Genomic DNA, 15,578 nt, shown 5'->3' with positions numbered 1-15,578 from the left:
ACAGGGACTGCACAGACAATGCTTTAAAAACTTGATTTTCACGTTATGAAGATTAAGACACCTAGATGTTGCTGAGGGTACAGTCAGAAACTGCCGGAGTCAACAGTACCCTCCCCAAACCCCAATACTACCAGGTCCACTAGCTTCTACTCCCCCAAATCACACACCCAGCTGTCAGGCTCATAGCAGCCTCCACGAAAGGGCCAGAAAACGGATGCTCAGGGGAGACCAGAGCAAGGGCCAGATAGGCTGCCCGCCGGGCAGCGCCGAGCGCGGGGGAGTGAGGAGGGCCGCCAGGCTCCTCGGGTGCGCTGGCGCGGGTAGCGAGCGAAGGAGCTAGAAGATGGGGCAACCTTTACCTGAAGCTGCTGCCACACTACGGGCCGGGTCGGCCCTGGGACACGTTCCTGAGGTGGGGGCTCGGCTCCCCCGCGCCTCCCGGCCCCTGCCCGAGCTCCGCACTCTCGGAATCCTCGGGGACTGGCGCTCCTCCCGGCCGGCTCAGCAGCCGCTTTCCGGGCTCGCCTTCATGCCCCAGCCACTCACCGCCGCTGGCCAGCTGAGCAGCAGCCCTGTTGCCCCGAGCCGCGCCACGACCCGGAACCGCACTCCGCGCACCGGAAGTCCCCTACCGGGAAGAAGCCTTTGGCTGGGGACGTAGCGCGCAAGCCCCAGAGCCAAGAGCAAGGAGGGAAGCCCTCACGGGGGGCGGGGCCGAACGGGAGGCCGTGCGCGTGCGCACCACTTCCCCGCCTCCAGCCAAGGCCTGGGTGGGAGATGAGCTGGGAGACTGGCAATATACGTTGACCTCCGGGTTTGGGTTGGGTAGAGATCAGCGTCAGCCTTCTCCTTCGAATTTCCTCCTCTCTCCCTGCTTCCACGCAAAAAAGCCCTTGGTTCCTCCAGAAATGAGTGATGAGGAAGACCTGGGTTTAAATGCCAACTCTAACCTTCTGTGTATCCTAGGACAAGACACCTCCCTTCTCTGACCCATCCATACAGTGGTTCCAATTTTAAGTATTGCTGTGAGAATCGAATGGGATGATGCTCTAAAAACACTCAGCACAGTGCCAGACACTTAATAAACTTAGTAAATGTTAGTCATTCTTGTCTGTAAAACGGAGATTAATTATCTTCCAAGAACTGCAGGGAGGTTTCCATGAGATATGTGGACCCACCGCAAACAGGAGCTCATTGCTGGTGCTCTCTCTCCCTCTCTCAGGGAATCAGTGGGAGAAACTAGTGTGAAGTGGAAAGAAGGACTCGAGCAGTGCAATGATAAGATGTCTCTCCTACCTGAGAGGTAGTCTGGAATGTCTCTCTTAAAAATGCACCTTAGCAAAAGAAAGAAAAAAAAAATCAAGGCTGAATTTCAGCCCAGGGGGGATCTTCCCCAATATTAAAGTCATCTACAAAAACACCATGGATCCACCCCCCTTGTATTCAAATATATGATTGATGTCTTAGCTCACATGGAGAAAAAGAAATGCAACTTACCACCCAAATGTGCTTTCTGCACACACACCACCCCAGTTTCATCAGGGGCTTGTTGGAGGTGCTCTGCCAAAGCAAGGGTGTGAACAAGGATGGATATTCTGCTTTCTGAGGTCACCAGTTTATCTGTCCCCTCCTAAACATGAATCTTCATTTTCACTTGTCTCTTGACCTCCAGTCTGAAGCACAGTTGCCTGATTGTAAAAAACTCAACTGGACCCACTAAGCTTTCTCTCTACAAGTTCTAAGGAGTAAATACCCACTCTACCACTTACAGTTTTTATCACTTCATCTTTCTAAGTTGCCTCTCTAAATTTCCTTATCTGTAAAATGGGCATGACAAAAGTTCTAATTAACCTCACTGGGGGGTTTGTGGGGATTAAATGAGCTAATACATATAGCTCACATAGAATAGAGCCCGGCATATAGCTAACATTTACTAATATTTGCACAAAATGCTTACCACTATTACTACCTGTCAGTCAGTAAACAGATACTTATTGAGTACCTATGTATTAAGCCTATCCTAGGCACTGGTGAGTTAGTGGTGAAAAAGCCAGATAGGGACTCCACCCTAAAGAAGCTTACAGTAAAGTCTGACTATGAATTTGAAATAGTCATTGCAGTAAGTTGGAGTGCAGGGAAATATGGTAAGATTTCAGGAACACTGAGGGCCCCACTGAGAATGGAGACTCTGAATTTATGATGATACTAATATGATGGTTGTTTGATTTTTCTATAGTTAGTTTGAACAGTTAAGATACAGGCACACACAAAAAATGAACAATTGGGTTAATCCCAGGAAACAGTTTGCCAGACAGGTGTGATGGGGTCAAGGAGTTTAAGACCTCAGCTTTTAAGAGTGCTTAAAACAAAAGGCACAGAATGGATGCTCAAGACATAAGAGAATTCTGGAAAGGCTCATGTCACTGGCCTGAAGGTCCCCAAACAGGTGTAATGGAAGTCACTGATGGTACCAGGCAGAAAGATGGAGGGTATCCTAAGAGATGGGTTCCTTGAATAACCTCAGATGAAGAGCCATCCGAGAGTGGGGTCCTGGCTGAAGTGCAAAGGAGGAAAAAGTTTTTGAAGATGAGACAGTCAAGGAACTGAGATGCCATGTGGCCTCAAAAGCTGTCAGGATGAGGGATGGACATGAGGTGGAAAGGAAACCAGGGGTGCTTCCCAAGTCATTCTACAACTGAGGAAGGTAGTTAGATGAGGAGAAGTGATGACAGGCCAACTGCATGGCTTAGCCTCCAAGGAGTGGGAATTGTATCAGACAGTGGAAGTGGCTTTAAAAAGCAGAGCTTACATTGACCTATCTCTTGACCTAGGGGTGCATAGGAATAGGACCCTGACAACTGACACACTCAGAAAAATTATATTTTTACAACATACTGATGGTGCTGGGCCAGGGACTGGTTGGGGACTTTGGTAGACATGAGGGCACAGGAACCAGTACCTCACCATACCTGTGACAATCAGGTTTTCCATACTTCAGCTCCAACTTGGAAAGGAGGCCATGGTAAGAGACAGGGATTCCTTTTCTTCTGGTCCCCAGGACTAGAATGGGGGCAATGGACAGAAGTTCAAAGACACCTACTAGGAACTTCCCTGGTGGCACAGTGGTTAAGAATCCACCTGCCAATGCAGGGGACACAGGTTCAATCCCTGGTCCAGGAAGATCCCACATGCTGCGGAGCAACGAAGCCCGTGTGCCACAACTACTGAGCCCACATGCCACAACTACTGAAGCCCGCGCGCCTAGAGCCCATGCTCCACAACAAGAGAAGCCACCGCAATGAGAAGCCCGCGCACTGCAAGGAAGAGTAGCCCCCACTCGCCAGAACTAGAGAAAGCCAGCACGCAGCAAAGAAGACCCAACGCAGCCAAAAAAAAAAGACACTCGGGCTTCCCTGGTGGCGCAGTGGTTGAGAGTCCGCCTGCTGATGCAGGGGAAACGAGTTCGTGCTGCGGTCCGGGAAGATCCCACATGCCGGGGAGCCACTAGCCCCGTGAGCCATGGCTACTGAGCCTGCGGGTCCGGAGCCTGTGCTCTGCAACAGTAAGAGGCCCGTTTACTGCAAAAAAAAAAAAAAAAAAAGACACCTACTAGCTGTGTGGCCTTCAACAAATGATTTGCCTTTTGCATATCTGTCTCCTCATCTAGGTTATTGTGAACATCCACTGAGGTAATAATGCATGGAGAGCGCTTGGAACAGCGACTGGCACATGGGGAGTGTTCTGTAAACACCAGCTCCTATTTCCCGCTGCACTGAGACAGGCAGCAAGAATCAAGACCCCTTATACATTTGCTTTCCTCAAATGCAATTGCTGGTGTACTTCCTGCTCAAGCCTCAATTGCCCTTTCTCTCTCCACTCAGTAAACTCCTACTCTCTCTTTCTCTCTCTCCTTTTTTGTAAGTGGCTTAAAACGACCACGATTTATTATTTGTCAAGATTCTGGGGCTTGGTGGGTGGTTGCCGGGCCAGTCTTCTTGCCTCCCTCGTGTGCTTTCAGTCTGATGGCAGTTAGAATGGCTGGAGGGTCTCAGGGGGCTAGAGGTGTTGGCCAGGGCACCTTGGTTTTCCTCCTTGTGGCCTCTATAGTGGCTATTTTGGGTTTCTACATAACAGAGTGGTGGGATCCTTAAAGGATAAATTCCAATGTGCTTTTAGAAAAATGTTTTTATTAAATATATATGTGCCATTTTAACCATTCTAACCATTAAGTGTATATATTTTCTTTTTCTTTTTTTTTTTTTTTTGGCTGCACCATGCAGCTTGTGGAATCTTATTCCCCAACCAGGGATCAAATCCAGGCCCTGGCAGTGAAAAGACAGAATCCTAACCACTGGAACGCCAGGGAATTCCTAAGTATATTCTTTTTTTTTTTTTTTTACCAATACCACTGCTGCTGTGGTAGACTTTTTATTTTTATTTTATTATTTATTTATTTTGGCTGCATTGGGTCTTCGTTGCTGCACGCGGGCTTTCTCTAGTTGTGGCGAGTCGGGGCTACTCTTTATTGCGGTGAGTAGGCTTCTCACTGCAGTGGCTTCTCTTGTGGCAGAGCACAGGCTCTAGGCACGCGGGCTTCAGTAGTTGTGGCGCACGGGCTTAGTTGCTCTGCGGCATGTGGGATCTTCCCGGACCAGGGCTCAAACCCATGTCCCCTGCATTGGCAGGTGGATTCTTAACCACTGCGCCACCAGGGAAGTCCCCCAGGTATATTCTATTCATTCTTGAAAACCAAATTCACATACTGCTTCTCCTCCTCTAGGAAGTTCTCCAAGATCACTTCTCCCTAACAGGCCACATGAAGAGCTTCATTCTCTGTGTTCAACATTTATCACATTTTCTGTTATTCTTTCAATACACATCTGTGTCTCTGACAGGTCATGAGCAAAGGAACATTTCTTTCTCTCTATCTCTCGCTCCTTTTTTCAAAAAATATATACTTAAAACTTAAAACAGCATAAACACTTGGTAAAATGCATGTTAAATGAAAAGGTACTCAAAACATGCACATGAAACAACTGGAAATCTTACATTGTTAAGCAGAATTCACTTGTGGAAAAATCCACTTTTCCAAATCTATGACAACAAGCTGAGAGTGAACATAATAAGATGAGAGGAACTTTCTTTCAAGTCCTGCCAGAGCTGTGGGAAATGGGAGGCACCTTCTAGTTTCTCTGCAAATGTGTGTTCTTAATATTTTATATGTGTGATTATGTTTCCCTTCTATTTTCCTAATTTTAGTTTCCTCTCCTTTTGAAATATATTTTTCCTCCCATAGGGAAAACAGGCATTTTTGCTCCTATGGTACAAAGCAATTTCAAGATAACAGTAAATTAGGTGTCAAAAATCCATTCAAACTATTTGAAAGAAGCCTCCAAGAAATGGACAATTTCAGAGCAGTATAGTATTTTTTCAAGTTAAAATAACATTTCAGGGGCTTCCCCGGTGGCACAGTGGTTGAGAGTCCTCCTGCCAATGCAGGGGACACGGGTTCGTGCCCCGGTCCGGGAAGATCCCACATGCCGCGGAGTGGCTGGGCCCGTGAGCCATGGCCTCTGAGCCTGCGTGTCCGGAGCCTGTGCTCTGCAACGGGAGAGGCCACAACAGTGAGAGGCCCGCTTACCGGAAAAAAAAAAAGAAAAAAAAAAAAAAATTTCAGTGTGAAGAATTTTTTAAAGCTAATGTATTTCTCATAATAAGGTGAGTTTGGTGGGTGGAAAGGAAGCACAAAATTAACCAACCAGAAAATCTTAAATATAACACTCTGCAGATACTATTTAAGTATAGATCAGTCTTGGGGGCTTGCAGAGATTCCCTGAGCTTTGTTCTATTGTCTTTTTGTGCTGAATATTATTTCTGGTATCCTTTTCTAGCTACTTGGGGTGAAAATGAAACATCTGGCTGGTATTTTAGTATCTCTCTGGCTACATTTATGGATAAATGTAGTCCCTCCCTACATCCAGGCTCTATAACCAGCTTCTAATAGTACCTTTTCTTGCTTTAAAGGTTAGCTAGTCCTGTGAGTTCCAGCTCCTAAATTAATTGATGTTAACAGGACTTAGGATGTAAAAAAACAGACTCGTGTACTTTGTTGAATGCAACTTCTAAGAATGCATAATTAACAGTGTCTCCATTAATATACAGTATGTTCAACACTGAGACACCGCTATCATAAATAAAGGTAGACATGGATAAATTTATAATTAAAAATGCATTAGAAATTACAAGCATAATTTATTTACTAATGTGCACTGGAATAAATTTTATGTGTAATATTTTAAAACAGGGCATTAATAAATAATAGTGAACATGAAATGTTTTTGCAGCTAAAAATATTTCAATAAATATCAGAAGTAAATTTGCTGCAGAGGTATCATCGCTGTGAAGTAAAGTTTATAGAATACAATCACAATGTAGAGGACTGTTTCTTGGGTGTATTCAAAATACCAGAAACAAACACTGTTTTTCTCTGAAAGTTGACAAGTAGGCTATTCAAAGTAGTGCCTGCAATTTTTTTAAGAATAAAAGTTTAGGATGTCCAAATAGTGAATAATTGATCATTGCTTCAAACAGCCAAGATCCTTCTGATCAAGCACATTTACAGATTAGTGCATTCCACCTGTTTGTTTGGCCCACACTAATTTGGAGCAATTTCTCCCGCCTGAGAACCCTATAGGTGTTTTTTTTCAAACTTTCACTTCAAAATTGACCTTAGCTTGCACTGTGGATTTGCTCTTTCAAGGGCAAACAATTCCTAGGTGCCAGGCACTGTCCTAAGAGCTCACATATTTTCCAGACTCCACGCTCTTAACCACCTCACTCTACCGACTCTGTTATTTTAATCTTATATTTACTTCCCTTGCTGAGGGTGCACATCAGGTGTTTTCAATGAGATTGTAAGTCCCACCGTACCAACCATATTTGTTTGTCTGATGCCTATGGAAAGAGATCTTACGTTTATGGGTAGTATTTATTGTAGTGGGGGGACTGTTTGTTTGTTTTGTTTTTTTCCCGGCTGGACCGTAGTAGATGAATAACAATGAAGGGCACCCATCATCGGCTGAGCCTTGTTCTGAACCTGGCACAGATATGCATAATGGCTTTATAGACAATCTAATTGAATCCTCACAACAGCCCAATAAATAGATATTGTTCTTATGCCCATTTAGCAAATGAGGAAACTGAGCCTCAAAAAGGTGAATTCACTGGCTCTAGATCATTACAACTCGCAACTGGCTGACTTGGAGGCCCCAAGAGCTGTAATTCCCCTAATAATCAGCAGCTGCTGTTCCTAAAACAACCATGTCATTTCTCTAAATCATGTTGCTGTCTAGCATCTCACAATCCTTTCAGCTGGATTTTTTTTCTTTCTCCCCACTGATATCTAATCTAAGTCCCTCCTGCTCCCGTTTACGGTAATTCCCTGATGTCCTGTCCTTAGTAGACAAGAACTGATCTTTAAAACACATGAGCAATATCCCTTTAGATGTTTGAAGATGGCTATTAAATTCTCCTTAACCTTCTTTTCTCCATGATACGGTATTAGTAACCCCACTTCTTTTAGCCTTTTCTCACAGGGACTCCTTCTAAAGTATTCCACACCCCGAGCCACACTCCTAGAGACTGGTTTCTGATTTTCCATATCACAATTCATTATCGTCACTTTCAAAGAGCATTTATTAAGCTTCCACACGTGCATGTGACCTCTGCTGGAATTTATACAAGCCAGGAAAGCAAAAGAAGATATCTTGATGGAATCACTCTAAGAAGATGTCTGGGTCCCCAAATAGTGTTGTTTTTCTTTTTTTTTTGTGGTACGCGGGCCTCTCACTGTTGTGGCCTCTCCCATTGTGGAGCACAGGCTCCGGACGCGCAGGCTCAGCGGCCATGGCTCACGGGTCCAGCCGCTCCGCGGCACGTGGGATCTTCCCGGACCGGGACACGAACCCGTGTCCCCTGCATCGGCAGGCGGATTCTCAACCACTGCGCCACCAGGGAAGCCCATGTTCTTTTAAATCCTTCCTGTTACTCCATCATCTTCCCACCTCACCTACCTCATTGAGGGGATGACTTACTAAACTGAGCAACCTGAGGCGGAGACATAGTTCAGTCATCATAGCATCCCTGATGGCTGGAAGAGGAGGAACGAAATAGTAGATGCTCATTATAAATTTGTATTACAGTAGATGAGGATTACCCTTGATAATCTGTCCTAGGCTAACATGCTCCTTCACACATGTTGGGTGACCTTAGTTAGAATAATTATCTCTGCATCAATGGTCCCGAAAAATTGTAATCTGTGCTCAGTATTTCCTGAATGAAAATTAAATGAAGTGGTTGTTGGGACTTCCCTGGTGGTCCAGTGGGTAAGGCTCCGCGCTCCCAATGCAGGGGGCCTGGGTTCCATCCCTGGTCGGGGAACTAGATCCCGCATGCATGCCGCAACTAAGAAGTCCTCATGCCGCAGTGAAGATCCCGCGTGCTGCAACTAAGACCCGGTACAGCCAAAATAAATAAGTAAAACACATAAATAAATAAATATTTTTTAAAAAATGAAGTAGTTGTTGAATGTGTGAATACTGTCACCCAAATGACTTTGAGCAAAAACAGTGCATACAACAGTCATGAACAAATGCTAGCTCAGAATTAAAAAGACAAAGCAAAGCAAAAAGCCTGAGGGCTGAAACCAGCCCCCACTGTCTTGGCCTGCTGAGGGCTTTTCTGCTTCCCTTGAAAAATTGAAAAGATGTGGCAACGTTGGGTCCACAGCCTACTTGTCAACAATCAGGTGAGCAGTGGCTGCCCTCCTGCTGGGGGGTGGCTGTGATGCAGGCCAGGCATCAGCCACCATCCATCAAGACACTTGGACTGTAGCTTGCTGCGCTCATTTGCAGGATCTGCCTGGCCCCATGGTACTTGAATCTGAGCCCCTTGTCTGGCTTTATGAAATAGCCTAAGAACTAATTTCTGATTTTACATCACGGGGATATTGATGATGAGGGGTATTGATGGTAGTCCAGGGGGAAGTCTCAGAACCTGCTTCACCTGGGAGAAACTGTTCTGTCCAAACACTGAAGAGACTGTACAATTCCCAGCAAAATCTGGAGATTATACTGGAGAAAGAGGTTCTAGGAAATAAGGGGGTAGGGCTGTAAATTATTCATCTTTGTATTTCCCAGTTCTTTGCCAAAATCTCAGTACAAAAATGTTGCTTTAAATAGAATAAACTAATCCTAACTTCAGCTCAGCTGTGTGACCCTGGTAAAGAGTCACATCACTTCTCTCAGCCTCAGTTTCCTCATTCATAGAGTGAAAGTGATGACATTTATTTGGCAGGGTCACATGATGCCATTCCATGAATTCTCAAATGTTCTATATATGTAGGCTGTAAAAGATGAAAAATCTGCCTCTCAAAGCTATTTATATTTTAACGTTCTTTTCCCAATAAAGTAAAACAGGGCTTCCCTGGTGGCGCAGTGGTTGGGAGTCTGCTTGCCGATGCAGGGGACGCAGGTTCGTGCCCCGGTCCGGGAAGATCCCACGTGCCGCGGAGCAGCTGGGCCCGTGAGCCATGGCCGCTGAGCCTGAGCGTCCGGAACCTGTGCTCCGCAACGGGAGAGGCCACAGCAGTGAGAGGCCCGCATACTGCAAAAAAAAAAAAAAAAAAAAAAAAAAGTCACATCCAATAAAGTAAAACATAAATTTTTTTTTTTGAAATACACATTTGTCCCTCAGACTCAGTGATAGAGATTTTGAATTAAATAATTTTCATTTTGAATAAAAAAGAAAGTCTATAGACATCTTTATTTTTCCTGGAAAAATAAATTTGCTCACCATAAGAGCATACCTAGTGCTGAGAACTTGGTTTCTTTTATCGTCTAATCATGAGGAAACCCCAGTTTAATCATGAGGAAAATGCCAGATAAATCCCAATTGAGGGGCATCCTGCAAAAAACTTGACCAGTACTCCTCAGACTGATAAGGGCATCAAGAACCAGAGAAGGTCTGAGAAACTGTTCCAGTCAAGAGGAGCCTAAGGAGACCACAACTATCAAATGTGATGTGCTACCCTGGGTGCGATCCTGGGCAGAAGAAAGTGTTAAGTAAAAGAAATCTGAACACGGACTTCCCTGGTGGCGCAGTGGTTAAGACTCTGGGCTCCCAATGCAGGGGGTCCAGGTTCAATCCCTGGTCAGGGACTAGATCCCACATGCATGCTACAACTGAGAGTTCGCATGCCACAACTAAGGAGCTAGCAAACCGCAACTAAGGAGGCCGTGAGCCACAAATAAGACCCAGAGCACGCAAATAAATAAATAAAATATTAGAAAAAAAAAGAAATCTGAATAAACTATGGACTTTCATTAATAAACTAAACAATTTACTAATAAACTCAACTGAAGTTTAGTTGGTTCACTAATTATAACAAATGTACTAAGTAATGTAAGATGTTCATTATAGGGGATACTGGGTGCAGGGCATATAGGAACCCTCTGGACTATGTTCCCAATTTTTCTGTAAATCAGAAACGGTTCTAGAAAATACATTCTATTAAAATTATTTTTTTAATTGCTCATCATTACCTTTAAAACTCCTGCTACCATTAAAAGCTGATGTAGGACTTCCCTGGTGGCTCAGTGGTTAAGAATCCACCTGCCAACGCAGGGGACACGGGTTCAAGCCCTGCTCCAGGAAGATCCCACATGCCGCGGAGCAACTAAGCCCTTGTGCCACAACTACTAAGACTGCTCTCTAAAGCCCTCGAGCCACAACTACTGAGCCCATGTGCCACAACTACTGAAGCCCGTGCGCCTAGATCCCATGCTCCACAACAAGAGAAGCCACTGCAATGCGAAACCCACGCCCCGCAACAAAGAGTAGCCCCCACTCACCGCAACTAGAGAAAGCCTGCACGCAGCAATGAAGACCCAACGCAGCCAAAAATAAATACATAAATAAAAGCTGATGTAGATCTCTAGGAAGTTACACAAAGGGATATAAAACATATCACAGGATGTTAAAAGTTATCTGAGGGACTTCCCTGGTGGCTCAGTGTTTAAGAATCTGCCTGCCAATGCAGGGGACACAGGTTCGATCCCTGGTCCAGGAAGATCCCACATGCCGTGTAGCAATTAGGCTGCGCCACAACTACTGAGCCTGTGCTCTAGAGACCGTGAGCCACAACTACTGAGCCCACGTGCCACAACTACTGAAGCCCGCACGCCTAGAGCCCGTGCCCCACAACAAGGGAAGCCATTGCAATGAGAAGCCGGCGCACTGCAACGTAGAGTGGTCCCCGCCCGCCGCAACTAGAGAAGGCCTGTGCACAGCAGTGAAGACTCAACGCAGCCAAATAAATAAATAAATTTATTTTTTTAAAAAAAGATATTTGAAAAGTAATGTATAGAGTATGATAGCATTTATGTTATATTTTTAAAAATACATGTTCGTGTACATACATCTATACATATGTACTCTATAAATGCTTTGGCAGGGGCCTGGAGACATCCACAAACTACCACAGTGATTATTCCTAGGGAGGGATTAGGGGTACAAAAGTATGCTCAAGGAGGACTTGGGGTTTGGGGAAAATAAGCTGTATTTTTTGGAAAATATTTCAAAGAGAACATAGCCCAGTATTCCTTACGTAGTCACAAAATAGGTAGAAACAGAAACAAACTTTTAAAATTAAAATCTTCTGCCCTTGTTAGTCGCAGAAAGCTCCCTTCTCTAGCTTAGATCTCCCCTGGTCGTGGCTTCTCTCCTTCCCCCTTAACATTTGCTCTACAGAATCCAGGATGTTTTTACATGATTGATGTGAAGGACCAAATATAAAAGCTTCACCTAGAACCCGGTGAAACTTCTACAAATGATTAGCTACCTAGAGTTTTTTTTTTTTTTTTTTTTTTTTTTTTTTTGCGATACGCGGGCCTCTCACCGTTGTGGCCTCTCCCGTTGCGGAGCACAGGCTCCGGACGCGCAGGCTCAGCGGCCATGGCTCACGGGCCCAGCCGCTCCGCGGCACGTGGGATCCTCCCGGACCCGGGCACGAACCCGTGTCCCCTGCATCGGCAGGCGGACTCTCAACCACTGCGCCACCAGGGAAGCCCTAGAGTTTTTTATATTTGCCTTCTCCTGCTTTCCTGGCTCAAGGGGCTGTCAAGAGTTTCTGACCTCGGAATGGTAATAATAATGTTGGCCCCCACTTACTGATTCAACAGCTACATTTACTGGGAATTACCTGGCAGTCCAGGGGTTAGGACTCCACTGCAGCAGGCACAGGGTCAGTCCCTGGTCAGGGAACAAACTACATTTACTTAGCACCTGGTTAGGCTCCGTGCCTAGGTGCTAGGAATAGAATCAGTGAACAAAACAGACAAAAACCTCCCCCCATGGAACTTACATTCTAATGGAGGGAGAATGACAATATTGAAAATATAAGTAATACCTAAAATAAGTGAGTAGTATGAGCTATGGAGAAAAATAAAACAGGAAGGGCTGGGGTGAGTTACAATTTGAAGTAGGTAAGTTGCTCAGACATGGCTCACTGATTGGTAATGTTTGAGCAGAAATGTAGCGGTCTAGGGTGGTGGTGGGATGATTTGGGAGATTGGGATTGCCATATATACGCTAATATGTATAAAATAGATAACTAATTTTTTTAAAAGACCTAAAAAAAAAAGAAATGTAGCTGTCTGGAGAATGATAAATCCTTATGAACTACTGTTTAAATATAATGTCTGAATTCTTATAATTGCCTATGAGGTAAGTATTCTAATGAGTCCCATTTTACAGATGAGGAAGCTGAGGTTTGGGGTAGAGCAGTAATCTGCCCCAAATCCCAGCTGGTAAGGGCATAGCTGGAGCTGAACCCTCTAAGCTTAGGCTCTTCCTGTTTGCAGTTTCTCTTCTGCTTTTTTCCTCTTGCCTTCCAGCAAGCCCCCTAGAATGTCAGCCTCTTTTATTTTATTTTATTTTTTTTTTTTTTTGCGGTATGCGGGCCTCTCACTGTTGTGGCCTCTCCCGCTGCGGAGCGCAGGCTCCGGACGCGCAGGCTCAGCGGCCATGGCTCACGGGCCCAGCTGCTCCGCGGCATGTGGGATCCTCCTGGACGGGGGCACGAACCAGCAGTGTCCCCTGTATCGGCAGGCAGACTCCCAACCACTGCACCATCAGGGAAGCTCCGTAAGATTTTTTAAAGGCCCAGTTTACTCCCTTTCTATTTGTTTTGGGTTGTTGTTGGTGGTAGTGTGTGTGTGTGTGTGTGTGTGTGTGTGTGTGTGTGTGTGTGTGTGTGTGTGTGTTCAGTGAAAATTGTGATAATTTACTCTATAACATTTCTTTTAAGATGAAATCATTACTGTTAGAGAAATGTGAAAATGCACTATCTCAAGCCAGCATATCCTTCTTTTGTAATTAAATTTTTATTTTACTTTATTTTTTTGTTACCAAAGTTACACATAAGATTTGTTTAATGAGCCAAATAGTTCTAGCCACAAGTCTGGTGTCTGCTGCATCACGGCAGATCTGTCCTCAGTAGATGAGGGAAAATCGCAACAATTTTGCACTGACGTGAAGATCCCCGTGGTGCATGATCACTCGGCAGCATCTGCTTCTTTCCCTCTCGGATACAAAGCGGGCAGAGTCAACTTTATAAATCCTATTACACAAATGGGCATCTTTCCCCAATGTGTGCCTAAGAATGCACGCTTTCTTACAACATCTGAGATGAGTGATATAATACCAAATGAAGCACATTTTTTATTTCTTGCAGTTCGAATAGGGTGTGAGAATACATTTCCTTTTTAGCTGGATCCTAAGACTGGGCCAAATACCTAACTAGGGAAACACTCACACATCCCACAGTGCAAGTTGACAAGAAAGACTTTGCTTCCTCCTGAACAAGAAACCCCCAAAGCCTTCCGTTGCATGACTGAAGGCGCCAGGGCTCTTCAGTCACTGGATAATATGTGCTATTTTGCATCGTGAGGGCTGTACAGGGTGCACGCGTGCTCTGCACAGTGCAAAATCACCGTGGCTACCCAGGAGCTTCCTAATCTGGACGCATTTGATCCGACAATGGCACAATTTTCAGGGATTGTGCTATTGTTCTAACTAAAATGCTTAAGGTCTTTAAGGTGATTTTTGTTCCTCTGACTTTATGGCCCGCATATTCATTTTTAGTTTTCATTATCTAAGTATACAAGGTATGGTATAGGATCTGAATCTTTTTGAAATTAATTGCCTTGTAAATCAAACATATTTCCATAGAATGCACTTACTCATCATTAGCATGCGAGAGTTTCCAGTAAAATATCTTTAGTATTATTTCTATTAACATATTTACACTGTCACTCCAGCCCTGCACCCTTTGTGAATCTGTTTTTAAAATAAATATGACCTGATACCAGAGTGATTGGTACAATAAAAATGCTTGATGTGAAATTAATCAAATATGGTCGGGTTCAATTTATAAGGGACGCATTAAGAAAAATTATTTCTTGTTCGGGTATGTCACTCTAGTGAATCAAACAGAGCTGCGTATATTTCAGCAAGAGACATGTAAAATCCATTCATTCAACAAACATTTATTATGCATTTACTGTGTGCATCACAGGGGATAAAAATCAAGCTGAGCACATGGGAAATTCACACATGAAACAACTGAAGACCATAAGCAACTGCATAATTGTGGAATATATGTTCAATACCCAAGGATTCCAGAAACAAAAGCTTAAGTAACAGCAGTGTAGAGCCCTGGTTAAGGGTGTGGGCCTCTGGATTTATTTCTGTTTTTTTCAGGAAGTGGCCATCAATTTTTGTGTGAAAAAAATGAGAGCAGAGAGGCATAATTCATTGTGAAGATAGGTTTTATTCTCTGTATATGTGAAGGAAATAAATTTTTAATGCAGTAAAATAGAATGGAAAAAAGAAAAAACCTGGCTTGGTCTTGAGAGTCAGACAGACGTGAGTTCAAATCTCAGCTCTGCTACTTACTACCTGGGTGACCTTGGGGTAAGTTCTTTGATTTTGTGGAGCTTTAGGTTTTTTTATTTATAATATGGACATGACAAAATCTTTCTCATAGGATTGTTGTGAGAATTAAATGAGATGATGTCCTCCATAAGCATTCACTAAATGTGTTATCATAGTGGGGCCGGGGGCAGTCAAAGAAGCTGTGCTGGGAGCTGCTATTGTCAAAGTTGCTGGCAAAGATGAATTGTTGGAGATGGCGTTCCAGGTGGAGAAGACAGTATGGACAGAGGCTGGAAGATAGGGCTGGAAACCAAGTATGCCACTCAATTCCAGGGACGGGGTTCTGCTTTCATCCTACTAGAGCCAGTTGAGTAGAGATAAGCCAAGTACTTGCCAGAGAAGCAGATGAGAGGCCTCAGGGATGATATTGCTATCCTTCAGCTGGCTTAAAAATGGAGAATTTCGGGGCTTCCCTGGTGGCGCAGCGGTTGAGAATCCGCCTGCCGATGCAGGGGACACGGGTTCGTGCCCCGGTCTGGGAAGATCCCACATGCCGCGGAGCGGCTGGGCCCATGAGCCATGGC

At 44.5% G+C, this 15,578-nt stretch overlaps 1 protein-coding gene across 7 annotated transcripts in view; it reads right to left on the bottom strand.

The window, feature by feature from the left end:
* Positions 1 to 720, bottom strand: part of MAPKAP1 (MAPK associated protein 1) — a 241,452-nt gene extending 240,732 nt beyond the window's left edge. For 2 of the 7 annotated variants that reach the window (XM_067040724.1, XM_067040725.1), the window contains exon 1: positions 360 to 614. The gene's annotated coding sequence lies outside the window, so the exon portion shown is untranslated. Of the gene's footprint in view, positions 1 to 359 lie in introns of all 7 variants that reach the window. The other 5 variants (XM_067040726.1, XM_059073087.2, XM_059073088.2 and 2 more) reach the window with 5 other exon arrangements.
* Positions 721 to 15,578: the final 14,858 nt, after the last annotated feature.

Source organism: Kogia breviceps, chromosome 8 (genome assembly GCF_026419965.1).
Source record: "Kogia breviceps isolate mKogBre1 chromosome 8, mKogBre1 haplotype 1, whole genome shotgun sequence".
Classification (NCBI taxonomy): Eukaryota; Metazoa; Chordata; class Mammalia; order Artiodactyla; family Physeteridae; genus Kogia; species Kogia breviceps.
This window is presented reverse-complemented; position numbering and strand designations above follow the sequence as displayed.